Raw genomic sequence first — 27,373 nt, 5'->3', positions numbered from 1 at the left:
CGACCACCTGAGATAATACATGTAGATTCAGTTATTGGATTTTTTTATTGCTTTTATTGTGTTTACAAAACATAAATTGTCACGCTGTTCTTTGAAATGACTGGTGTTTATCCAAGGAGGAATTTGTGCTAGTGACTTAGCAACTTGTAGGCAAAGCTGTAGCCAGTTGCCCAAGAAATGGTTTGTGGAACATAGGATGGAATATAGGAATGTTATAAAGGAGAAAAGTCACCTTTATTTTGAGAAAACGCATTCATAGACTTTTGTAGTAGAAATCAGCCCATATTGTTCTAGGTAAATATATGTATTGATCAAATAAATTTTACATTTTAGAAAATGTCAAGAAGAAATGTCAGAATTCACCACTTTTTAATATTCTGCCTTAAACTTGTGTATTTAATTTCAAGGAAGGTTTTCTTTTATATATATATATATATATATATATATATATATATATATATTATCATCTGTTTATATCATTTACCTACTATCCATCTGTCCATATCTCTCATCCACCTACCTACCTATGTACCTAAGTACATGTATAGATCTACCTCTCGTTTATCTACAGTCCTACTTAAATAAGTATTTATTAATCATTCTAATAATTTACTTTTGGACTTGTGATGGTATATTTGATTAGTCCCAAATCCTTAGGATACTATCATTTGAGATTTATGTAAGGCCCTCCATCGTTTCCGCCCTTCTTTCATCAGTTCTTTCTTTCCTTCCTTCTATTTTAACTTCTCCACTTACATTTCTTTGTCTCCATAGTAATCATACTGATACATTTGGTATGCATAATTTATTTGCCTGTGATTTTGTTTCATGTGCATATACATTTAATTTACATACATGCTGTTACATTATAAGCCCATTCTGTTTATTTTCCATGTTTTAAAACCTATTCATGTCTCTGTGTTTAGATCTAGTCTTTTTTGCTAACTGCTGTGCAGTATTACATAGTGTTCATGGGCCACATTTGATTGTCCATTCCTCCCTGGATTGCATTCAAGTCACTTCTTCTGAAAATGACACTGGGGTGAACATTCACATATATTTTCTCATACTTATTCCAGAATTGCTCTGGGATATGCAACTCGGGAATGACTTCATTTAGGTTGTAGGTAGCATGTACCTACACTGAATTTAACATGAAGCTGACACATTGCTCTTCAGATGGCCCGGCCAGTTGCAATTCCCACAAGCAAGCAATTCAGGAGAATTTTCATTTCTCCACTTTTCCAGCAGCACCTGCATTTTCTGGTTGTCTAACATTTCCCTACTCTAGCATTTCCTATTCTAATGAGAACTACAAATTATTATGCCTTTGTTTTAGTGGCCTTCTTTTGTGAGTCTTTTTTGTTGTTAAATGCTTATTTACATCCTTTGCCTATTTTTTTCTTACTTTGACTTGCTAAGTTTTTCTTGAGGATTAGGAAGAGTTCTTTGTATAGTCTAGCTATAGGGATTAGACCTTTGTTGGTTTCCTATATGTTGTAAATGTTTTCTGTGAGTAATAAACAAGGGGTTTATTAACTACTAGAGGCCCGGTGCACAAAATTTATGCACGGGGCGGGGATGTCTATCAGCCCGGCCTGCACCCTCTCCAAACCGGTACCCCTTGGGGGATGTCTGACTGCCTCTTGCAATCCAGGACTGCTGGCTCCTAACTGCTCGCCTGCCCATCTGCCTGATCACCCCTAACTGCTCCTCTGCTGGCCTGATCGCTCCTAACTGCATCTGCCTTGCCCCGCACCCAGGACTCGGGCTTCCCTCCCTCTAGTCAGCCACAGGCACCCAGGACGTGGGCCGGCTTCGCCCAGGTCACAGCCACAGGTGCCTGGGACCATGGGGAGTACAGCTTGTCCCTCTCCTGGGCCACAGGTGCAGGCGCTGGCACCCAGGACCACAGGGAGGGCGACTTCTTCGTCTCCTGGGCTGCAGGCGCAAGCACAGCCATTGGTGCCTGGGACCGCAGGGCAGGCAGCTTGTCTCTCTCCCAGGCCACTGGCACAGCCGCTGGCACCCAAGACCGCAGGGTGGGCAGCTTGTTCCTCCCCCCGGCCACAGCCTGGCTGGTCCCCATTCCTCTCTCATGAGCTCATTTGTGCCTGGCTGGTCCCCACTTCTCTCTCCCCAGTGTTGAGTGTCTGAGCCGTTATGGCGTGATGGCGTGAGGGTGTGATGACTATTTGCGTATTAGCTCTTTATTATATAGGATGTCCATCATGTTCTTTTGCTGACCCCAAGCCTCTGTCTATTAGATGTTATAGAATTCATGTACTATTCATCTCTATTACCTTTTGTTAACCTCTCTTAACTTTGTAGACTGATCTTTCACAATTAGAGCTTTTATTCTTTTGGGATATGCCTTTTTATATGCAATGGAATAGAAATTCATTTTTATTTTCCCTAATTTAGTGAACCAGTTTTCATACATCATCAACTAAACACTCAGTTTTTGGCCCATTGATCCAGGTCTTATTTAAAATCAATGACTTTCTATTTTCCTGAAGGTATGCAGGCTAGAAGGCAATGAAGTGACATTTATAAAGTGCTGGAATAAAAAAGCATATATATATAAATGTATTCCATTAACCCAGAATTCTATGCCCAGGGAAAAGATCATTCAGAAATTGGGGAAGGGATGCATTTTCACATAGATAATGAGGGAACTTACTGAAAGAAGCATATTCTATAACAAAGGCTTAAATTTTATTTAGATCCTTACACAAAATATAGAGTAGTATAAATATTATTTGAAGGTGAATTCTGATTACATATGTATATTACAAGGCCTATGTCAACCACTAAAGTTTCTTAAAGAGAATGATAAGTAAATAGAGGTTATAAAATGGAATTATAAATATTGCTCAGTTAATTCAAAAGGAAAACAGAACATATAAAATGAATGGAAAATATCTATCCAGTAGTAGATTTTAATCAACCATATTAGTAATGATATTAAGTGTTAGTAGCCTAAGCATATAAATTATGTCAGATTGGAGTAAAATTATAACAGACCAAACTGCATGATATGTATAAAAAATTATCTTCAAATATGAAGATAAAAATAGGATAAAAGTTAAAGTATGGCAAAAGATATGCTAGGCAAGCCTTAACCAAAATAAAACTGGATTTTAGAATAAAGTATATTGTCATGAATAAATATGGTAATTATATAATCATAAAAGCATCAAATTTTTAAGAAGACATAACACTCTTATGCAGTTGGCATGTAACAACAGAGTTTCAAAATATATTCAAAGAAAAGACAGAACTGAAAATAAAGTGCCATTGTAGTCTGAGACTTCAACACTCTACTCTCATTAATTGATAGAATGGATATATAGAAAACTAGTAAGCACAATAGAGGACTTGAACAACACCATCAACCCACTGACCTAATTGACATTTACAGAAAGGTGTACACCCAAGGAAACAGAATACATATAATTTTCAAATCCACATAGAACTTTCACCAAGATAAGTCACATTCTGGGCCATAAAATGTATCTTAAATTTAAAAGAACAAAAAAAGACACAGAGTATTTTCATAGCTGATGCCCGAATTTTATTAGAAACCAGTAACAGAAATATACCTGAAAAATACCTGGATAGTTGAAGATTAGAAAGACACATGGATCAAAGTGGAAGCCCCAGTGAAATTAAAAGAAAAAATATGTATTAACTGAATGAAAATGAAAGTTCAACATATCAAACATGTTGGGCTGCAGTTAAAGTAGAGCAAGACTTCAGATTAGTAATCTAGGCTTCCACTCTAAGAACTGCCTTCACTTACTTTCTAAGTGTATGGGGGTTTTCTGATTTTCTAATTTTCTAGTTGAATTCCATGGTGGTTTGAGCATATTCTGTGTTATTTAAGTATAATGATTTTTTTGAGATTAGAATTATGACTTAGTGTATATTCAATTTTATTATATATCTATATGCATTTGAAATGAACATATATTTTTTATTCATTAGGTTGTCTGTCAATTAGGTAAAGTGTATTGATCACACTATTTATTCTATATATAGGGTATCCCAAAAATGTATACATACATTTTGAATAATTATAAAGGCAGTGTTTATTAAAATACATTTCATTTTCAAAATTGAACTATCAGCTGTTAAAGTGTGTATACATTTTTAAGGGACACCCTGTACTTACTGCTCTATTACCCACTTGTTCAACTGTTTGAGTGGTGTGTTAAATGTCTATAATTTTATTTTTATTTATTCTCCACCCACCCCTGCCAACCCCACTTCTAGCCATCACTGCACTGTTGTGTGTGTACATGGGCTATGCATATGTGTTCTTCGGCTAATCTCTTCACCTTATTTTATTCAGTCCCCTCCCTCTGAGATCTGCCAGTCTGCATTTTTTCCCTCTCAAGTGCTAAGTTAGACCTGTTTTCAAGTGGATTCTTACAGTTTCTAAAATTAGTTCCTTAGATGTATGCTGCCTTCATGATTGTTCAATATTGATATCTCTCTCTGATTGATTTTTGAGGGATGCAGCAACTCAAGCTAGTTCTTTGTCAAAAACTAGAAGCCACATCCATATATTTATTTTTATACATTCCCAACAAATCTATTAGATATAGTTACCTATTTATATGTATGTATAAACACATATACTAGAAGTATTGACATTGAGTTTTATGTTCATAGCTGTTCTGACTTACATTTTTTTGCGTACAACACTGTGACTTTTTAACCCACGTATAGTGTCCTGCTGGATGTTTTTATAGGAAAACTAATAAAATATAGGACTGAATTTTCAAAGGCTATTTCTTGGACTTGTGATTGGCCCAATGCCTTTCCATAAGTAGATGTTTCCTTGAATTGTGAAGCAATAATTAGACACTGGGGAGCTATCATTTGTGGGGCCTCTGAGTAAATTTTGTTTTAATGCAAAGCCAAAGTGGTGTGCTGGTAAAGGGTATCTGGAAATATGGCTTGATGTATCTGAATGCTGTTGTTTAGTATGGAAAACACATTTCCTTTGCATTAGGACATAGCATCTAAAAATTTGGCCATCTGTATAATACTCAATACTTCTGGATTATGTCATAATCAGAGATAAAGGCACATAAATGTATTAACATCTCCAAAGTAGTGCACTGTTTCTTGCCCTTTTTAGTTTATTTTCCTGAATTTTTATTGTTTAGGACTAGAGGCCCGGTGCACAAAAATTTGTGCACTCAGGGGGGTGGGGGGTTCCCTCAGCCCGGTCTGCGCCCATTCACAGTCCAGGACCCCTTGGGGGATGTCTACCTGTCGACTTAGGCCCACTCCCTGGGGGATCAGGCCTAAGCTTGCAGTCAGACATCCTTCTGGCAGCCAGGGAGCCCCCAGGGAATGTCCGACTAAAGGCTTAGGCCCTCAAGGGATCGGGTCTAAACCATTAGTTGGACATTCTTAGTGCTGCCACGGAGGTGGGAGAGGCTCTTGCCACCACCAGTGTGCTGGCCAGCCATGAGCCAGCTTCTGGCTGAGTGGCACTCCCCATATGTAAGTGCACTGACCACCAGGGGGCAGCTCCTGCATTGAGTGTCTGCCCCCTGTTTGCCAGTGCACATCATAGCAACCGGTCATTCTGCCGTTCAGTCAATTTGCATATTAGCCTTTTATTATTATTATATAGGATGTCCCTATTTCCCCCGTTTTGCCCCCTCTACCCAGCTCTTGCCCCCCACTTCTCTCTGGCCATCACCATACTGTTGTCTGTGTCCATGGGTTGTGCATATATTTTCTTTGGCTAATCCCGTCTTTAAATTCACTTCTTTAAATTTTTATTTTCAGATAAGTGCTTATAACTGCACTATTATATATTTTCTATTATATCATTTAGAATTAAGATACTTTTTAATTGAACCCTTGTAAATTTTAGCACAATTTAATAAATTATGCTAGAAGCAATTAGGAGATTTTTCATGTAATGCAGATACATTTCAATTAATATTTTATTAATTTTTAATTTTTTAATATTTTAATTTGAAATAATACATGTAAAAAAAACCTATAAAATACCACATCATATTATATGTACCCTTCACCCAATTTCTTAGGTGTTAATAATTTAAACATAACCACTAACAACTAACAAAATTTGGAATATATTTTTCTTATAATCTCTTTAATGTTACTTAATCCATTTACTTTGTTTTTGTTAATCTTCACCCAAGGATAGTTTTCCATTGAATTTTAGAGAGAGTGAAGGGAAAGGGAGAGACACATTGAATGGTTGCCTCCTGCACATGTCTTGATAGGGACTGGGGATCAAGCCAGCAACTGAGGTGCATGCCCTTGACTGGAATCGAACCTGGGACTCTTCCATCCACGGGCTAATGCTCTATCCACTGAGCAAAATAGGCTGCAGCTCAATTCATCTACTTTTAATCTATGTGTCTTTATATTTAAAGTGGGTTTTGTTTTTGATTCACTCTCATAATCTGTCCTTTAATTGGTGCATTTATGCCACTGACTTTCAGATTGCTTACTGATAGAGTTACTACCATATCAGGCGGCTGCTGGGGCTTCTGGGGCGGGCCTGCCTTGCTGTCCAGGACCCGCCGATGGGGTCCCGGGCGGCCGGCCTGCCCTGAATGGCAGCACACTGGTGGTTTGCACTGTCCCGCCCCCTTGCAGTATGCAAATTAGCCGCCATCTTGTTGGCGGTTAATTTGCATATCGCACTGATTAGCCCATGGGAGGTGTAGTGAAGGTATGGTCAATTACCATGTTTGTCTATTATTAGATAGGATTGTATTGCGATTTAAAACCTATAATTAGGAATGGTCATTTAGGGAATATATTATCAGTTGTGGACTTTCTGAGAAGCATTTTTAAACAATTTAAGTTGCTAACTAACTAGTTTTGCTTCTGCCCCCTGGTTGTCAGTGCACATCATAGCAATCAGTCATTCCGTTGTTCAGTCAATTTGCATATTAGCCTTTTATTATATAGGATATCACATATATTTATATATACCTCTATACACACAAACATATATATAGTGCATATATATACTTGAATAATTCTTAAAAGTATAAATCCTTGAAATATATATATACATGTAATTTTCTGAAAGTAGATTATTAAAAATTCCTTAAAAAATAATTGATACCTTTTAATATGCTTTGTATGTTTTATTTGAAAAATGTTACCCCATTGTATTTTGGGCTGATAGGGATTAAAGTCCTGGTCTTGTATGCCTTAAAACCTATCTATTTTTGGAAAGAGACATCTTGACAACAATAATCTTTTATTCTTTTATCTTCTCTCCTCCTCCTTGTCCTTCCTCCAGGATGTTCAGGTTAAATGCATGCTCATGAGCTTTCTTTTATGCTAAATTTTCACAAAACATTACTTTGTCTTCTTTATTTGTGCATCACTAGGAAAAGACAACTTTGTGAAATTAGTGAAAATTCTTTTATTCATTGACATTGACCAGTGCCTTATGTTTTTCATTGTTTATGTGGAGCCTTTTAGTTTAAATCTAGGCTTTCTCAAAAAAGGACTAGGGTTTATAAACTTAGTAAATGTGCCAAATATGCTTATTACAGATCATAAAACAAAATATTTTTGTATATAAACTTACTCGCTAGAGATGTCTGATGGAAATCTCTGCAATTTTTGTTGGGATAGAAAAAATCCCCAAAAAACGGGGCCCAATTAAATCATGATCAACTGTTCAGGAAGCTGGGCCATATGACGTATAGTGCAGTTCTCTAGAGATTAGTGTAGATGCCCCTCCCTTTCACTCATGTTGGGGGTGAGAGAAAAAAATAGTACTTTTTCCTTTGTTACTTTTTAAAATATAGTATTAATCAGAAGGTTTGGAGCAGAAGGGAGGAGACATTTTACTATATTATTCTTTGATTATAAAAATGGTTTTCCTTATGTCTAGGCCAGCTGACACAATCATTCCAATTCAGCAATGTGTGTGTGTGTGTGTGTGTGTGTGTGTGTGTGTGTATGTGTGATTGAAAGGATATATATCAAAATATGTATAGCATTATTTCTAGGGACTTAATATATGAATGATAGCTACTTTCATTTTTATATGCTTTTATTTTTCATTGTATTTATAGTGTGCATATATTATTTTATAATCAGAAAAACAATATCTTAAAATTAAAAAGAAAAATTCATAAGAAACAAGAGTAATCAAAATTGAAGCCTTCTTTGTTATTGTTAATTTTTATATACATACAGTACAGACCTGGTCTGAGAGAGTACAGCAGCTTACCATAAACTTTATTTGGAATTTGGATTAAAAAATTAAGCTAAAAGTGTCATTAAAATAAGGATGTTAGAATATGTTAGATTTGGAAAAGACTTTGTAGTTCCAAGCTTTCGCTAAATGATCCCTCCCATATAAATGCCTTTTCTTGCTCCCTACCTTTTTTGCATGACCTGCTAGGTTCCCTGTGAGACTGCATGTTCTTGAGGGAAGGGGCATGCCTTTCTCATTCTTATTTTCCAAGCATCTGGTATATGAAAGATTCCCAAGAAATATTTGCTGAAAAAATAAGTCAATGAATGAATGTGTGGAAGGCTACCTTCATATAGATTTTTATATTAAAAATATTATAAATTCCTCAAGTGAATGATAGTAGATCTTGTGCAAAGTTCAGTTTTCAGGTCAGTGTTCTGTTTATATTAAATGCCCAATAAATGTCTGTTAACTGCACTTCCCCAAGAGTTAACAGAATAGTCTATGGCGTGAGTCAAGGCCACCCAGAACACTTGAATCACAATCACATTGCCTCCCAAGTAGAACACTGAACTCCACATACTGCACCCAACTCCAACTGTATTCTCATATGTAATTCATAGGCTGAGACATTTTTTATGACTAACAGAGCGTGAGCTTTTGGTGAATTTCTGGCTTTTAGTGATTCACTAAAAATTTTTAAGATGAGATAGCTGCTGCCTCTGAAATTATTGTCTCCGAAAATAGTATCAAGCCTTAGTAATCAAAACAATAAAACATGTGACTAGGAAGCTCTGTTTCCAATATACTTTTTCACAAAGGCTTTATTTCTTACAATAGTAAATTAAGATCAAGGAGGCTAAATGATTTCTTAGGGTTACACAGTTTGTCGGTGGTAGAGCAGTACTGCAATGTGGGTCTCTTGGCTATAAACCAGACCCCTTCACTAATTACAGGATGAACCTTGCTATTGTAGTAATTCTGAGATCACAGGCAAGGCATCAGCCTCTCTCTTCCCAGCCCTTTCCCATTTCTGTCCCCAAGGAGATTGCATTGAATATTATCAACTTGAAGTGATAGGAGGTAAATGAACTTTGTAAAACAACAAACAGAGTCTCAGAAAACGATCTAACGGATGTACAAGTATTATATATCTCTGTGTGATATCTATACATAGTGGCTCATATATATATATATGTATATATATATATATATTATATATGTCTGTGTATATATGCATAAATATATGAACACTGTATTATGAATAGAGAGCTTATTGCTGTTGAGTTCTCACTTTATCTCTGGGAGTACAACAATTACTACATCATGATAGTATGATAATTATCAAAACTGAATAATTGTTTTACTACATGAATGTTTCTCAGAAAGATTGCCCCAACTTATCTTCACAGGAACCAAAAAGGAATAGTGCTCTGAGAAACAACGAAAGAGTTGCACATTTTGCAAGGGTGGCTTATAGTATTTTATATTTTAAAATATCTCATGAGTCATTAATCCCGGCAAATGACTTAATGCAAGAGTAAAAAAACCTTAGAGTTTTACTTGCTTCGAATTTTTCCATTTCTCTTTAAAATAGTCAATGTAATATTTTTGTTATTTCAAAGTAAGCAAAACCCAATTATGTAATTTCAGCCTATATTTGTAAAGAATTATCACAATCTTTGAGTTTCATGATGTTTGGAAGAACAGATACATGTATGAAACAAAATCTGTGTGCCAGTATCAATAATCACATGTTATAACAAGAGTGTTTTATAAGGTCTTTCATTAAAAAACTGTCATTTTTGCCATTTTATTAAAATCAGCACACATATGGACGTTTGATCTATTGACATATTGCAAAAGATTTTGAGGCCAAAGACCTAGGCCCTGTGCCATTGAGCTGAGAGATATGTTCACTTAAGGAGTTGTGACTAGCTCCGTATTCTTGTTAATATCATGCCAGGTTCATACAGTTGCTTCTGTGTTTCTCAGAATTCAGTCTCCCTACCCAGACTTAAAGGATAAAAAATATAAAGCTGTGAAAGAGTAATGCAGTACATGTAAAGACATTTACAAGATTCGAACCATATCTAGTCTCCAAAGATTTGGTAAAATTTAGAGTAGAAGGGAGGAATTGATTGGGGATCTGGCAATAGTTAAAATATAAAAATCCAAGACTCTATGTTATTGCAGCTAAGTGAGAAAATTTCAGGAGGAATTAACGACATTTGTAGCTTTTCCAAGATCTTTAAATAATATTGATAAAATACTATAGGCTAACTTTTCCATTTCCAAAACTCAGTAATTGACTTTTAAAATCTAAATGCAATAGCTTTAGAACATTTTACTTCTCTAGAAAGAAGGTATTGTCTGTTTTCCCCCTATATATTATTAAATATTAATATTGAAGTATTAAACTTCAATGAATGACAATTGTTATGTTTCTTTAAAAAAATAGTTCTGTTTTTCTAATGTTTGGGGAAGGCAAAAATTCAATACACTATTTAGAGTGATATTAAAATATGTCTGATGAAAAACAAAGAAAGGTTGTGGCACCTATTCAACCTCATGTACAATAAATTTTGGATAGTGCCAACATTTATTAAGATTGTTTTCCTCATCTTTCTACTGCTTTGAACGTAGAAGACTTGAGATACTTTCAATTTAATACATACAGTTGATCTGGAAATATACATAGTATGTTTGAAATTTTAACTCTTTATAATAATCTCTTTATAATTTCACAGAATTTAGCATTGTTACATAAAATGGTAAAATTGACTTATTAAGAAATTATTTTACTAGGATCTGAATCTATACAGCTAGTTAAGATCTAAATCAAATCCATGCCTGCAATTCTCCTTGAAGTGTAATAAGTTGTCATGTGTCACTTCAAATATTATTGAGTTCCTTAATAATAAACTGATAATCAAATGAAATTTAATAAATGCACACTTTCACTTCTTTCATCTAATCTTTATTCTGACTATTTAAGTTGAGATGTTTTATTTTCATTGCATACGGGTTAAGAATTCAACCTATCAGACATTTGACTAGCTCTAATTGAGAATTATTTTCATGTCTTATAGGATTTAGAGAAAAGTTAGAAACTTGAGAAATATTCTTTATAAAATTAATCTTTCCTAGATTCGACATCATCCCAGGTGTATTACACTTTTATTCAATAACATTGGCCATATACTCTCTCAATCACGGTTTCCACAGCACAGTTTTATGTTTAATGATGATGAAAAGAAGAACATTCTGTGGTAAAAAAAAAAATGATTGAGGAAACAGTTAAAAAAAGAAACAGAATTTTTACTCATCATTATTAATAATGCAAGATTTCCCAGATATTCTAACCCACTGTAGTGATTTCCAAAAAAGTTGATATAATGTGAAGCATATTTGCTCATATAATTTTTTAAAGAAACATCTTAAGTAATTGATATTAAATAATTTATATTATAAGCAGATCATACTTCTCTCAATCTGTTTTGGGAAAGTTAATAAAAAAGCAAACAGTCCTACTCTAGGGTTACTTTTCAGCCATCTTATCCCTCTCCATTATTATCATCATTATTATTCAAGGAGATTAATATACTCCTCATATTAGAATAAAATCAAATTCCATTCTTGAAATTGCAGTGTATATGTGTGTGCATATAATTCATATAATTTCAGGCCCTTAAATTTTTGTATGTGTGTGTGTCACTATGTGTTTCATGCATTCCTAAAATGTCATATATCATTGAACTCTAGAAGTTCTGCTAATTGTCAGAAAAATATGAATGTAACAAAACATTGGTATAATAAGCCAAAAGGGTCAAACATCTGAAACTATTTAATTTTCTTCAGTTAAAAATTGATTAAGACTTGATTAAATTCCACTTGAATAATTATACTAATTCTCATGTTTTCTCTATGGGAGTGGGGGATGTGCAACGATTATCCCTCCAAGGAGGCATAATCTTTGGATTAAGGTCCAAGAGACCTATGTTACATGAATACTTTGGAAGAGTCATTTGTCAGGCCCAATTTAGGTAACAAGTGTATGACCATGTGCAAGTAACTTAAGTTTTCATGACCTCAGTTTTTATTTTTTAATACATAAAATGAAGTGATTTAGCTCCAGGGAATCTAACATTTTTTTCCAGTCCCATATTCTCAGTCTGGAATCTAAATTTTGGGATGCTTTTGTGTTACCAAGAGAAACAAAAGTCAGTCATTCTTCAATAATGCTATAGGTAATGCTCTTATATTTATGGATATGAAGCCATCTGAGGATATAAGTATTTCTACAGTGTGCAAAATATTTTACTTTGGGAACTATCTAGGAGGAACAAGTATACTCCTACAAAGTAGGTGATTTTATGTATGAAAAAAACAGTGCAGACAGCCCAGGGTGTAGATAGTTGTGTGTGTGTAACTTTGTATTTTTTTCTGCAGCTACAGAGTATAGCAAAGAGCATGGAACCAGGAGCCTGGCATCTGAGTTCTGTGACTGTCCCGGCCTGTCCGCTCTGTGACTTTGAGTGAACCATTTTTAGCTCTCATAGCCAGTGTGTGTCCTCATGTGTAAAAAACAAAAGCTGAACTCAATGCTACCCTTTCTAGCATTGTAATTCTATATATACATACATACACACACACACACACACACACACACATATATATATATATATACATATATATATATATATATATATATATATATATATCCTATATAATAAAAGGCTAATATGCAAATTGACCAACTGGCAGAACAACTGGTCACTATGATGCACAATGACCACCAGGGGGCAGACACTCAATGCAGGAGCTGCCCCCTGGTGGTCAGTACACTCCCACAGGGGGAGCACTGCTCAGCCAGAAGCTGGACGTATGGCTGGTGAGGGCAGCAGCAGTGGCAGGAGCCTCTCCTTCCTCTGCGACAGTGCTAAAGATGTCTGCCAGTTTAGGCCTGCTTCCCAAAGTCAGACTTCCCACGAGGGCTCCCAGACTGTGAGAGGACACAGGCCAGGCTGAGGGAAGCCCCCCACCCACGAGTGCACAAATTTTGTGCACCGGGCCCCTCTAGTGTATGTATGTGTGTGTGTACACACACACGTGTACACACACACACACACACACACACACACTGAGTGGCCAGATTATTATGACCACCTGATGTTTGTAGGCAAATTAGCTATAATTTCGTGCTGAAGTTGCTACAGGGCTATACCATTATAAATAGGGAAACAGGTTGTTTACCATGACAGTAGAAGTGATTTTTTTTCTGAAGATATGGATAAGCAACGCGATTTAACAGCCTTTGAATGTGGGATATATTTGAATGTGAGTGGCCAGATTATTATGACCACCTGATGTTTGCAGGCAAATTAGCCATGCACTGCATCGTATGGGATATGGAAGCTGAAGGCCTGTTTGAACACCTGTGCTGTCTGCAGTTACCAAGATAAAATGTCTCCAATTCGTACAGGAACACAAGGATTGGACAGTTGAGCATTGGAAAAAAGTCATGTGGTTCGATGAATCACGTTTCCAGTTGCATCATGCAGATGGCAGAGTAAGAATTTGGCAGAAACAGCATGAAAGCATGTACCCCACATGCATGAGTAAAACCCTTCAAGCTGGTGGGGGAAGTGTTATGGTTTGGGGCATGTTTTCCTGGCATGATTTGGGCCCTTTAATTCGTGTGGAACAACGTCTGAATAGCCCAACATACCTAAGTATCGTTGCTGATCAAGTTCATCCTATCATTTTGATGGCGTATCCCAACAAGACAATGCACCATGCCATGGCCATGTTGCTCGTATTGTGCAGGAGTGGTTTCAAGAACATGAGGGAGACTTTACTTTGCTTAGGTGTCCTCCACAATCACCAGATCTCAATCCAATTGAGCATTTGTGGGACAAAGTTAAAAGAGCCATCAGGCAGCTGGTTCCACAACCATCAAATTTCACAGAACTGGACAGTGCTATTTATCAGGCATGGTGTCAGATTCCTCACATCACCTTTCAACATCTCATGGAGTCAATGCCAAGAAGAATCGCTGCAGTATTGAAGGCAAAATGTGGCCCAACGAAGTACTGATGGGGTGGTCATAATAATCTGGCCACTCACATTCAAATATATCCCACGTTCAAGGCTGTTAAATTGCATTGTTTACCCACATCTTCAGAAAAAAATCACTTCTACTGTCATGGTAAACTACCTGCTTCCCTGTTTATAATGATCTGACCCTCTAGCAACTTCAGTGCGAAATTATAGTTAATTTGCCTACAAACATCAGGTAGTCATAATAATCTGGCCACTCAGTGTGTGTGTGTGTGTGTGTGTGTGTGTGTGTGTGTGTGTGTGTGTATTGATTTCAGAGAAGAAGGGAGAGGGGGAGAGAGAGAGAGAAACATCAATGATGAGAATCACTGATGGGCTTCCTCCTACACACTCCCTACTGGGGATGGAGCCCGCAACCTGGGCACGTGCCCTGACTGGGAATTGAACCATGACCTCCAGGTTTATAAGTCAATGCTCAACCATTGAGCCTCGTCAGCCGGGCTGTATTTCTTTGTGGCCAACATAGTGCCCCCAAATGGGAAACATTCATGCCCAATAAGAAGAAAAATAAATGAATGGTATTTGTAGCTTTATACAGTGCACAAGGTAAACATTTGATAAAAAGATAAAGGAAATTCAGTTCTGGTCCTGAGGTTCGTTGGTTGGTTGGTTTTTTAATTTTTTATATATTTTTTGTTAAGATTTGCCTTAAAATTGGAAAACAAAGTGAGGTAATGGGATGTCATTAAAAATTGCTTAACTTGGAGATTTTGAAGTAGAATTACCCAGGATCATTTCCCCTTGTGCTTGAATACATCCAACATGTTCAGCTGGGAGCAAAAGACCTAGACTGCAGTGGAAATACTTACAATACTAGGAGGGATGCCTTTCAGTGAGGAAGTTGGTGATTACCTGAACATCACTATATGATTATGTTACTGGTTTGGATGCTCCCATGCAAAAGAATAAAAACACATGAAGGCTAGAAGCGTTTCATGCACCTCTGCTTTGGGAAAGGATAGGGAAGCATGGATATCTGAGTATCAAGGTCATGGACAGCTGGGGGCAATTTTCTTTCCGGCTTCTGTGTGTCTGTGTTAACACACACAATGTACTTAGTGAGCGATTAAGAGAGGTCCACTGTTATTGGCTCTGGTTAAAAAATGCCTGTAACAGGGTTCAGTGAGTGTGCTAAATCTATATGCAGCTTCTGTAGAAAAAAATATCCAGGTTTGGTTTTCTAATGGAAATAAAAATTTCAAGGCAGTCTGCTTCACATAACCCTCTGCAATGAACAGTAAAATGGCTGTAAGGCAGATAATTTCTTTCCATATGGAAAAAATATGAGTATCTGTATAGCTCTGTTCTAGCTGAAAGTTTCTGCTCAAGCTGTTTATTTAAAATTTATATAGTGCTGTCCTGGCCAGTAGCTCACTTGGTTAGAGCATTGTCCCCATACGCCAAGGTTGCTGGTTCAATCCTCGGTCAAGACACATACAAGAATCAACCAATGAATGCATAAAGAAGTTGCACAATCAATGTTTCTATATTTCTTTCTCTCCCCTACCCTCTCTCAAAATTTACATATCAGTTTGGAAGATGTTAGATGATACCAAGTGGAATAAACATTTTTGTTTTTAGACAGCTAGTGCTCTACCATAATATGTATTGTATAAATACAGGGTGTCCCAAAATGTATACACACTCTTTAATTATACAGGCAGTGTTTATTAAAATGCATTTCATTTTCAAAATTGAGCCACTGGCTGTTAAAGTGTGTATACATTTTTTGGAACACCGTGTGTGATACAAACAAGCAAGTTTTCAATTTTTGGTATATTGTCTTATATAACTAACCTATATGCATGCAATAATACCATTTTCATTGATTATATAAATATATGAAAACCATATTCCTTCTACCTGAAGAAAGAAAAAAATTAGTGAGTGAATTGGTAATAATGCTGAGAAGAAAGGTGGCACTTGGAATGTTTCTGAATTGAGGATAATCCTCATTACAGATGAAGTGGCACAGAGCATGGGTCAAATGGCTAGAGGCAATCCAATGATTTATCTAGCAATACTAGCTTGTCAGCTTACCTCTCTAAATATGGTTCAAACCTTGTCGCAATAAACGTACTCTGCTACTGAGATGATAGGTTAACATAGAACATGGTCCCCATGCTTGGCTTTAAGGTGAAATTTTTTTTCAGAATTAAGGAATCTTATTTTAGATATTTGGAGCATCATTTCCATAGTCAATATATTTTCTGGCATTTGGATCCCTGGAGGCCCAACAGTATTTTCAATGCTAGCAATTGTTGAACTCTCACTATGTCCTAGCTAGCTAGATGCTGCTCTAAGTGCTGTGGCATTGCGTAGGGAAATCATTGCTAGTGCTGAAAAAACACCTTCAGATCTCAGTGGCTTAAATATAGGTGTATTTCTCATTCATGTGGAAGTTTAATTGGATTTTTAGGAGACAGCCTTTTACCTGGTGATCAAAGATATTGGCTCTTTCCAACTTTGTTTAAAATGGTCAGCAAGCAAACTGAGGGAACAGACGATGCCAAATGTTTTATGCCAAGACCTGCAAGGTCTTCGAATCACACGCCTCTGTCAGGAACACGGTGGTGTCATCCCAACCTAAATGAAGGGAAGCTAGGCGATGTCATCTCGAGAATCTAGGGAGAAAGAATAGGGTTGGCCATCATCTAGCTAGTCTTTGCCATGTTAGTGTGTGTTTGTTTAATTCTCTCAACCTAGATACCATTACTATCCCCAGTTCACAGATGAGAGAACTGAGGCACAAGGAGTTTTCATACGTATACCAAGTTTTACAAGGAGTGAATGGCAGGGCTGAGAATTAAAGCCAGGAAAAATTGTCTCCAGAGCTCAAACTTCTAATTATTATAAACATGAAGTTAAAATTAGGTGTCATTAAAATCATAAAATGCTTTTATTTACTAGACATTATTACATATTCTTTTCAAACCTAAGAGAGAAATGATTGCTTCTTTAACAGATTACTTCAGTGCTACTTATTATTTTATTCTCCTCCTAATCTTTTATGTGAATATATGTGTGTACAAGTGTGTGTATGTGTGTATCTTGAGTATTCAGGCCAGAAACCTGAATGTAAGTTTTTACATTCTACTCTACCTTACTAACTCCCACCCCTCCAATTACAGCTGGAAAATATAGAGAGAGATTTGGGGATGTCCTTATCCACTTTTACCTCTAGCAATGCTTTTTCAAATTGTACCCAGAATGACTATTTAAAACAGAATCTGAGCTTAAAACCCTTGAAGCTCTGGCCATTGTGGCTCCCATGCACTGAAAGGTTTCTGGGTCCATCCCCAGTACGAGGCAAGAGGGAGGCAGCCAATTGATATTTCACTCTCACATCAATATTTCTCTCTCTCCCTCTCTCTTCCCCTCGGTCTAAAAATCAATTAAAATCTTTAAAAATGCCTTTGAAGGCTTTGGAAGTACTTGGAATAAAGTAAGAATAACATGACAAGTAAGACCCCACATTGTTTGCCCCATGTACCTCATCACACGTGCCTCTCTCCCTACCTCTCTCAGTATGCATCAGCCATGTTGGTATTTGTTGTGTCACAAAACATGCCAGGCTTTCACAGTCTTGAAAATTCACATGTGCTTTTCTTCTCTCTGAAAGAAATATTATTTACTCTCCTCCCAACTCCTACATATCTCTTGGGTATCAACATAAATGCTGCTTTTTAAGAGATATTTTTATAGTGAATATAAATCCCAGACCAAAATAGCACTGAATTTTTGTTTAAGCAGACAAGCAGTTAACCTGGCTGAACTTCAATTCCACCTTCTGCTCTTGTGCAGCAGGCAGCAGTGGAAATAGGCACTCTGTTCTCCCACCTTAGCTGCGCGGGGTCCAGGCTGCCAGTGTGTGCTCGGTTCACCGACCAGCACAACATGTGGGCTCAGCCTCTGCTGCTCTCTCCTGGGACTTCCCCTGCACTTGGCTGCTGCTGTAGGAGCCCTGACGTCTTTCCTCTGGTTCCTCAAGGTCAGACTTCTCTCAAAGATATGGCCTTTACAGTGGGGACTGAAATTTCCCTCAGGAGAAAAGTTGTAAACAGGAGAATCTTGTTTGCCTCCGTGTGTGTGTGTGTAAATATATATTTTGTTTAGTGTTCATATCATATTTTTTATGGGAGGGTTTGTTTGATATGAGCCAATTCGCCATTAACAGAAGCACAACTGCAGTCAAACCAAAAAAATAATATTGAGTACCAACTGAGTACCAATTGTATGTCAGATACTCTAAGTGGTAGCAAGCGATAAAGTCTGATCTAATTGGGTATATATTCTATGGGAGGGAAGCATTAAATACTTAACCAAATAATTAATTGAAATTGTCAAAGGGGGCATGAAAGTGACTTTCAAGGGGACATGAGACTATACCTGGGGAATGTTGTCTCCCAAGTTGATTTAGAAAAGGCTTCCACAGGAATGGAGTTAACTGGTATTTGAGAGTTCTTAGAAGTTAACTGCTCAGGAAGATCAAGGTCAGCTGGACTGGAGTAGGCATTCCATATGCAGAAAGGACATTGAAATGGAATATTTGAAGCAAGGAGGGAACCTTGACGGAATGTCAATGTGATCAGAGTTTAGAGAATGAGGGAAGAATAGTGATAGTTTCTTTTAGGACAAATGGAATGACATGGAAACATTTTAAGTAGGGGAATTAGATGGTCAGGCTTATAGTTCTACCACAGGACTAATATTTGAATGAAGTACTTTAAATTTTAAAGGCAAATATTTATCATAATATAGTGTAAAACTTGTAAATTGTGTTTCGATTGTCCTTGTAGGATAAGTATTTTTGTTGTCTATTTTGCACAAACTTTTTATCAAGTACTTAGTTTTCCAATGAATGTATGCACTATATTTTTTTCAACTCTTTTCTATAGTTTCATTTGATTCTTTCCAAATTAGCCACTTCACATAATGCTACTATGAATATATTTGTATGAATGCTGTTCTTATATTTAGAAAGCTAAGTTATTAAAGGTATGTTATCACATAGACCTTAAGAACCTGAAGATAAAATTACTTGCAAAATAACATCAATGAGCCCTAGCCGGCTTGGCCCAGTGGATAGGGCATCAGCCTGCAGACTGAAGGGTCCCAGGTTCGGTTTCTGCCAAGGGCACATGCCTGGGTTGCGGGCTCGATCCCCAGTGTGGGGTGTGCAGGAGGCAGCCAATCAATGATTCTCATCATTGATGTTGCTATCTCTCTCTCTCCTCCCTTCCTCTCTGAAAACAATAAAGAAATAATAAAAAAATAACATCAATGAAGAATACATTTAATATTAAGTTATTGAATTAAATTTTTAAATGAGGTGCTTTAAATAAAGCATCATTCATATAGACTTATGCCAGATATCTCTGTGTGTTTTTTTAAGGAGGGATCTTTCAGGATGCTACAGGCTGCTTTTAAGTATTAAGCATGACACTTGTGATTATTTTCATGCAAATTGCTTGAAAAAACTTCAAATACCTTAATTACTTCACAGCTGCAATATTTTCAAACCAGTTTGAAGATTTTCCAGGAAAAGTGCACTTTATGTCTGATTAAGAGAACTCTCCCAAGTGAAAACCATGGTTTGGCTTTCTTTCTTTCTATTAAATCTGTTCATGAATGAAAACTACAGCTGAGAGTGATTATAAAGAGAATATTAGAAACTTAAAGAGACAGTAAGTGTTCAAGTGATCAAGCAATTCTTGAAAGCACCGACATCACTAGTCCTTTATCTTCTGTTGTGTTCAATAAATTAAGATTTTTTTTCCATTCTGTAGCTCAGTATACTGCTGTCTGCTTCCCCACAGACTGTCACCTTCAGCTATATAAGCATAAAACTGGTATAACAGAGCTTCTGGGCAAATATATGATGAATCCAATTCTCAGAGCTTCCTGTGTGTAGGCCTGTAGGCATCGCTGCAGTCATTTTGGATTAGTGATAAACGGTCATGAAATTGGAAACAGGTTCCTCCAGCTTTTCACAAGAATCTGAAAAAACACACAAATACGTGTACCCAGAAAGTGCGAGTCCAACTCAAACATCATAAAATAATACACAGTGCATGCTTAACGGCATGCAGGGATGTCTGAACATATTAAATGACATTGCCTGATGCCAAAGTCAAGTATGGTTTCAACATTCAAAGGTGGAGAAATCTGGAGCAGGCTTAGCTTCAACTTGAACTAATGACACAGCTTTGTGTTTACCCTTGTGAACACAGAAATAAATGTTTTACTCTCTCTTCATCTCTCTCCTTCAAAACAGTTGATGGGTGGCATTCTGACATTATTTTGCCTTTGGAGATAAGAACTATAAGATAACACCACCAACAAGAATAGTGTTGAACATTTAAAATTTGATAGGAAGTTTTCAAATAGCACCTCATTTAGTTATCACCACCACCCTATAAGGTAGGTAAATTCATTATTATCACCATTTTGTGATGCAGAAAGCTGTATCTATAGGCTGTCACATGGCTAACCCCTGGTCACAGAGCCAGTAGCTGGTGATGACTGATTTTGACATAGGTTATTTGGGCATGAGGTGCTATTGATTCAAAAGTCCCTGCACTGGACATCATCCCTGTACTGACATTACTGGGATTTTCTTAATTAGACAACTCAGTTTCCTTCTGTAAAAATTAGATTCCCAGTTCTGCCTGTGGAGTGGAGGCATTCAGATAAGATTGCCTTGTATCAGATCTACAAGGGCTCTTCCTAACATGTCCTGTTTCATTGCTTTTTGCCACAGACAACGCTGTTGCTTTTTATAACTCCAGGGTGTCCGACCATAGGAGCCCCTCTGTCTCTGAAGACTTACAGACAGAGTGAGGGCAGTGTTCCATGGGTGGTGAAGCCCTTGTGATTTCTTTATTCAGCTATTTCAGAGACAGACACATTGAAAGAGCAGCAAATTAATACCTGGAATTTGTAACTTTCTACAACATCCAATTTAAATGATCCCCTTCTGTGCTATTCTAGTTGGTCATTCAAGCAGAAAAGAGACCCAGCAGGGGGCCTCCCTGGGAATGGATATTCACCTAAAGTTTTATGTCTTTCTATTTCTTATTAATGGGGGAAATTGGAGACTAAGGAGCATGAAAACATCTAGAATTTTTTTTTTCTTTTTAGGTGAAGCATGGGAATTTTAAAACTCCAAGGCATTAGGCCCAGATTCAAATTTGGGATCCAGCCCTTCTGCTTCCTCTGACTTGACTGTTATATAAAACTCTTTAATCCCCATCATCACCTCTTTTGAGATCCTAGGCAAAAATTTCTATATGTCCATAACAGAGATAGAAAAAAAGGTGTGAATGATTTGATGCCTAAATAGTCATTATCGCTGAGTTGGAGTAAGCATCTATTAATATGTGGTCTCAGGGGTTAAAGAGAAACTCACTTCCTAACTTCTTAAATTCATCTCTCACCTGCTCACAGAGACCATAAATTATTAAAGTTAATTATAAGAGTCATCCCTTTGATTTAAGACTCCATGTATGGGGTTAAAATTCACATGCACCTGGGAATGACAACACACCATGCTGTATAAATCACAATTTAATGAGTAAGCCAGATCTTTTCATGAAAATGTGTTTTGATAGGGCAGAGCACTAAACAGTGAAAGAGGAGGGGTAAACTCAAGGCTTGGAAAAGGCTTCACAAATTCATGAGGACCTCATCTTCCTGAGCTTACTCCGAGTGATAAGGTCACTGTTCACAGTGTCAGGGACACCAAGGTGAGGCTAACCAGAACACCAGCCCTTCACAGCTGCCCATCTGGAAAATATGACTCACAGCAGGTCAAGTTAGCACCATGTGCACCAAGCAGCATCCAAAATAGGAAGTATTGAAATAGACTCTTATACAGGATGCAAACCTGCAAAATAGTCAACTGAGCTGAGGAGGAAGGAAGGAACCTGAGAAATCATTTATTCTGTGTATCTCATCAAAAACGGTGAGAGGGCAGACACTTTGTGAGGCTTTACATCCATGACCGGAACACAAGTGAGTAATGGTTCTTCGTAGGCAAGGCCCTCGTGTTGGCTCTCTGTTTTTGAGATTTGTTCAGGCAATGACAGATCCGGGTTAGCACACTAATCACCACCCCAGATGAAATGACCTAATACCAATAAGTAGCTCCTTTCATCATAATAGTCCTCAACCTTGACCTTCGTTCTGAAATGGATCGCATTCCAACTGTTTCAGAGAATGAACAAATATTTTGTTGATGATGATGATTAAAACAAAAATAAATGTGGCTGCCATTTTAGCACAAGGGTTTGTTCTGGCATTTTCCAAACCATAAATAAGTGAGTCTCCGAAGCCTCTTTATACAGAAACTGTTCTGGTACAGATGGGTTGTCCGCATACAGCCGGCTTGTGCTTCCTGAAGGAATCATAAATTTGAATTTCCTCACTCATGGCCTCATAAAAGCTCAAAATAATATGTACTCATGTAAAAATCTTAACATTTAATATTTTGTTATGCAATAGAAAAAAAAGTAAAACAAAAAAAGAGACTTGATTGATTGGGCATTTTGCATGGGACTAACTTGAGTCATTAACTTGGGAGAGAAATTGAGGAAAGGTAAACAAATTAATCAGTGTGTTTCTCATTTTTTACCCTCGGGCATGACATAGCAGGGCTTATTGCAAGTGGAAATGGTGAAAACGTGGACTGGCCTGAGGAATTTTGGGGAACAACATAAGGAAAGCTGACTCTTGGCTTACCGCTACCAGTAGCAGAGGAATTTTATTCATATTCACAGAGCACAACCGAAGTCTAACTTGATTTTATACCCCAAACTCCTGTGCTGATAGATGAATTGTATAAGCAGTTCTACCTTCCAGACTGCCCAGGCCTGTCCTCTGCAGTGTGACCTTTGGGGAAATTAAGAGATGACTAGTCAGAGAGTGCATGTACCTGAGAAACACAACCCCTGTTCATTGGGAAAGCCCCTGGGGACCCTGACGCAGCCTCTTCCACAGGATTCAGTCAAAATCATTTACTTGAGTCCATGCATCCATAGCTCTTTCTGTAAGTTCTCTTTCATCTTCCTTCAAGATCACATACACATACAATTTATTTACTGGCATTAAAACTTGCATTTGGTTACTTTGTATAAAATATGTTTAAGCCAACATTTTGGCTGTAAAACGCACAATCAAGCACTACTTTGCAAATGTTTCAATGCTTCGGAAATGTCTATCATGAAAAAGTGATTCAGGAAATAATGAGAAAAATGGAAGTAAACATAATTTAAAAATTAGATATGAAATGTTTGCTAAATATTATAGGTGACTAATGAAAATACTTAAGGTTGTTTTGAGCATGATAACTCACTGACTTCTTTCCCAACTAGTATCTAATTTGGGGCCTTCAGCAAACATGTAGGGCGGGTACCTTTTTAATATAAAGGAGATAAGAGGGATAACATTTCAAAATATAGCATTAGTAAATGCGGCCAGGAATGCCAAGTGCATGTCAATGAATAGCAGCATAAAGACATGAAACTAGGCCCTTGCAGGGTAGCCCAGGTGGTTAAAGTGTCGTCCACATATGCCAAAGTTGCAGGTGTAATCTCCTGTCAGGGCCCATATAAGAATCAACCAATTAATGCATAAGTAAGTGGAGCAACAAGTCAATGTTTCTCTCTCTTTCTCTCTTGTCCTTTCTCTCTAAAATCAACAAAAAAAGAAAAAGAAACTAAGTCATCTAACTTTAAAAATTAAAGACATTTAGATTTGCAACTGTCTTCTATGTGTAGAAATATTATGAAATATATGTTGTGCTAAAATATTATTTAGTATAAATTCATCTCATGATCTATACCTGTTTATTAAAGTATAAATTAAATTTATAGAAATGTGTGCTTTAATAATACAGATATACTGTCATATGGAGATATATACATCTGTATCTCCATATATCAATATATTCTATGTACATATATCTGCCCATATATTTATATAGGTACAGGATGTGGCAAAAGTAGGTTTACAGTTGTTTGTATGGAAAATAATACAATAATTAATAATATAAGAATAAATACTGTTTCACATACAGCTGTAAATCTACTTTTGCCATACCCTGTATGTAGATATTTATAATCCTCTAAAAAGCTATTTACCTTACGAAGTAAAGTCTGCACTGTTACAAGTAGCATTCTTCATGGTTTAGAATTGCTAAATACTATTCAGTACAAAATAATTTCTTTGGAAACTTCAAGATGCAATAATTTTGACAATATTTTAAAATAAAGCTTGAACTAGCTTTTAGTAAAGAAAACTCCTTTTCTCTAAATAAGAAAATCAATCTCTTTTTGTCAAAGAAAAGAAAAAGGTCTAGTTGCCCAAAATGTAGGCTAGAGGTCAGACAAACCAGGTTCATGGACTGAAGCACCATAGAGATTCCGATAGAATTAAAAATGGATAGTTAAGAATTCTATAGTCTCTGTTTTTATAAGCAATTATAATTATTTTTGTGTGTGTGCATGTAATATGTAGAAAATGAGAGATTGGGAGATTTAGAGCTTCCAATCTTTACATTGGTGTTTTCTAGGGATACAACAAATCGAGGATTATGCTCTCATCGGTTACAGTTTTCTGAGTGCATCTTTAATATTCATTCACCTTGGCACGTGAACAAATATATCTAAAAGGAAAATTGGCTTTTAGAAGTACAGAGTAACTTTTCTCTAAAGCACTTATGACACTGTCTTAGGATTTTGCATGTAAAAGAAATCAAAGGAAGCACATGGGACATACTGCTAGATGCACTAATATTTGCTTAACCTTAAAATTGACTTTGGAAAGAACAACTTCCCAGGGAATATGGAACCCTTGAAATAAGTGAGCCAACATGTTCAGGAAGAAGCTGTGTGACAGGCTTTCCATAGCTTTGACCTTAAAGGTAAACACCAGGCCAAAGAGCCCCCTGGTGTTCCTGGAACCCAAACTTACCCAAGTGAACAAATTGGCTAAATTCAGATTCAGAGAGGGCGGTGGATTATATGTAGAAGCCCCAAAGAGCAAATGAAGGAGAAATGGGACTTGAACTTTGTTACATGAGTATGTTTCTAAGAAAGAATGTTCTTCCCCAATAGTAAAAATTCAATCCATCTGTGGGAATAAGAACCATAAAGGAAAGAGCTTAAACATGAAGGAGCTTCAATTTATATTTCTACTCATCTCCTAGGTCTGCTTGGGATTTTGAGACTTGGCAGAGGTACGGTGTTGTCTTGGTGGGCTAAAATGGAGATTTACACTCCGCATCAGCCAGCTTTCACATTCTATTTGTGCAGACTGGGTTCTTAAGAAGCAAGGCTGCTCCTCAGCCTCGACAGGTCACAGGCTGCAGAGGGCATTCAGTGCAATGGGAGGGGATGGGTTTTAATCGTGGGATGGGGTGCTTTCTGGTCAGATGTTGTCCTTTCTGCACACTTCGGTAAAGTGAACATATAGATTGCTTTGAGTGGAGGTATGTAATCCCTCAGGAGGTTAGGCTAAGGGACCTTTAACTCTTTTTACCAAAGCAATCTCTCAGCTGACCTCCAGTTTTCCCAAAGGAAAAGAGAGAGTTCTCTAAGCCTCTTTGGCAAAGGTTAGTTGTGGGTCACTGAACACGGTGCCAGTGAATGACATGTCATGAATGATCATGGATGGAAAAGCTAAAAAAGAAAACTAATTTATGGTTCAATCAGTATGTGTCCAAAAATCATCCTTGCTACATTTATTTTTCTAACTCAAAATTCTGTTTCAATGAGAAAGATAGATATGCATTAAACTGTGTCTGTATTACCATCATTTTTAGGGTCTACTCTGTGAAACCATGTTCATTCATGACAACTATGAGTATTTACATGGTTTGGAAGATTGCATGGACATTTTTACTTCTATATTAGAGACACTGATAAAGCAAGTATTTGTAACATGTTAGTAGTACCACGATATTACAACTAAAATTGCAAATTCCTCAATATGGAAATGACTGTTTAATGCTCCCCAAGCCATGTTACTTAAGCTGCAAGAGCAGACACCCCATTTTCTTCTCTTCAGTTATTGTTATTCACGATTGAATTACGTGTATATAAGAAGCTCCCCACATGAAGTTGGTTTAGGAGAGCTGTATCAACCAGGTATTATTTACAACAGAATCCAATGGAGTGAAAGATTAAGAACTCAGCAACTCCATAACAGTCTTCACCTTACCAGAGGAACATCACTTCGTTCAGGCATTGACTGAACCAACAGCTTACCATTGGTCGGCAAACTGCGGCTCACGAGCCACATGCGGCTCTTTGGCCCCTTGAGTGTGGCTCTTCCTCAAAATACCATGTGCGGGAGCGCATGTACAGTGCGATTGAAACTTCGTGGCCCATGCGCAGAAGTCGGTATTTCATGGAAGAGCCACACTCAAGGGGCCAAAGAGCTGCATGTGGCTCGCGAGCCGCAGTTTGCCGACCACTGGTAGACTGTTCATTTGCTGTCTGTATCCCTGTTTGCCTTTCATTTATGCTTCCTTCAATGGAATCCCAGTTGCTTCTTCCTAGTATCCTGACATGTCTTGCAATTAGAAAATGTTAGCCAGCTGTGCAGGTGCAAGCTCTTGTGAATTTTGTGCATTCTTTTCTGCATTAACATAAGATCATTAAACTGTAATTTTTGTGTAGTTTAAGAATATTATTTACACCATAGTCTACATATTATAGTTACTATAATGTTCCTTATCTGCATAGGTCTCAGTTTAACATCTGTGCCCAGAAGCAGACAAGGCTGTAGCTTCTGAGCAAGGTGGGTTCTTGTATCTTTTCCCATCTTGTATCTGTAACACCTGTCTTAGAGTCTAACATGTGTAGGCATTCAACAAAAATTCTTGAAAGAAGGAATAAAGCAAAATTCACGAGTTTCACAATTTTGTGTCTTATTTCAGTGCTGACCTAATAAATAGCTTGTCAGAAAGAAATATGAAACATTTCTCTTGCTGTGACTCTTCTGTGTCTTCCCAGT

At 37.1% G+C, this 27,373-nt stretch overlaps 1 pseudogene; it reads right to left on the bottom strand.

Annotated features, from left to right (window-relative positions):
* LOC139011345 (large ribosomal subunit protein eL32-like) overlaps positions 1-26,656 on the bottom strand; it is a 30,174-nt pseudogene extending 3,518 nt beyond the window's left edge.
* Positions 26,657-27,373: the final 717 nt, after the last annotated feature.

Source organism: Myotis yumanensis, unplaced genomic scaffold (assembly GCF_028538775.1).
Source record: "Myotis yumanensis isolate MYYU_CA2020_CCGP unplaced genomic scaffold, mMyoYum1.0.hap1 SCAF_5, whole genome shotgun sequence".
In the NCBI taxonomy this organism is placed as follows: domain Eukaryota; kingdom Metazoa; phylum Chordata; class Mammalia; order Chiroptera; family Vespertilionidae; genus Myotis; species Myotis yumanensis.
Note: the sequence above shows the minus strand (reverse complement) of the source record. Positions and strands in the feature narration are given on the sequence as shown.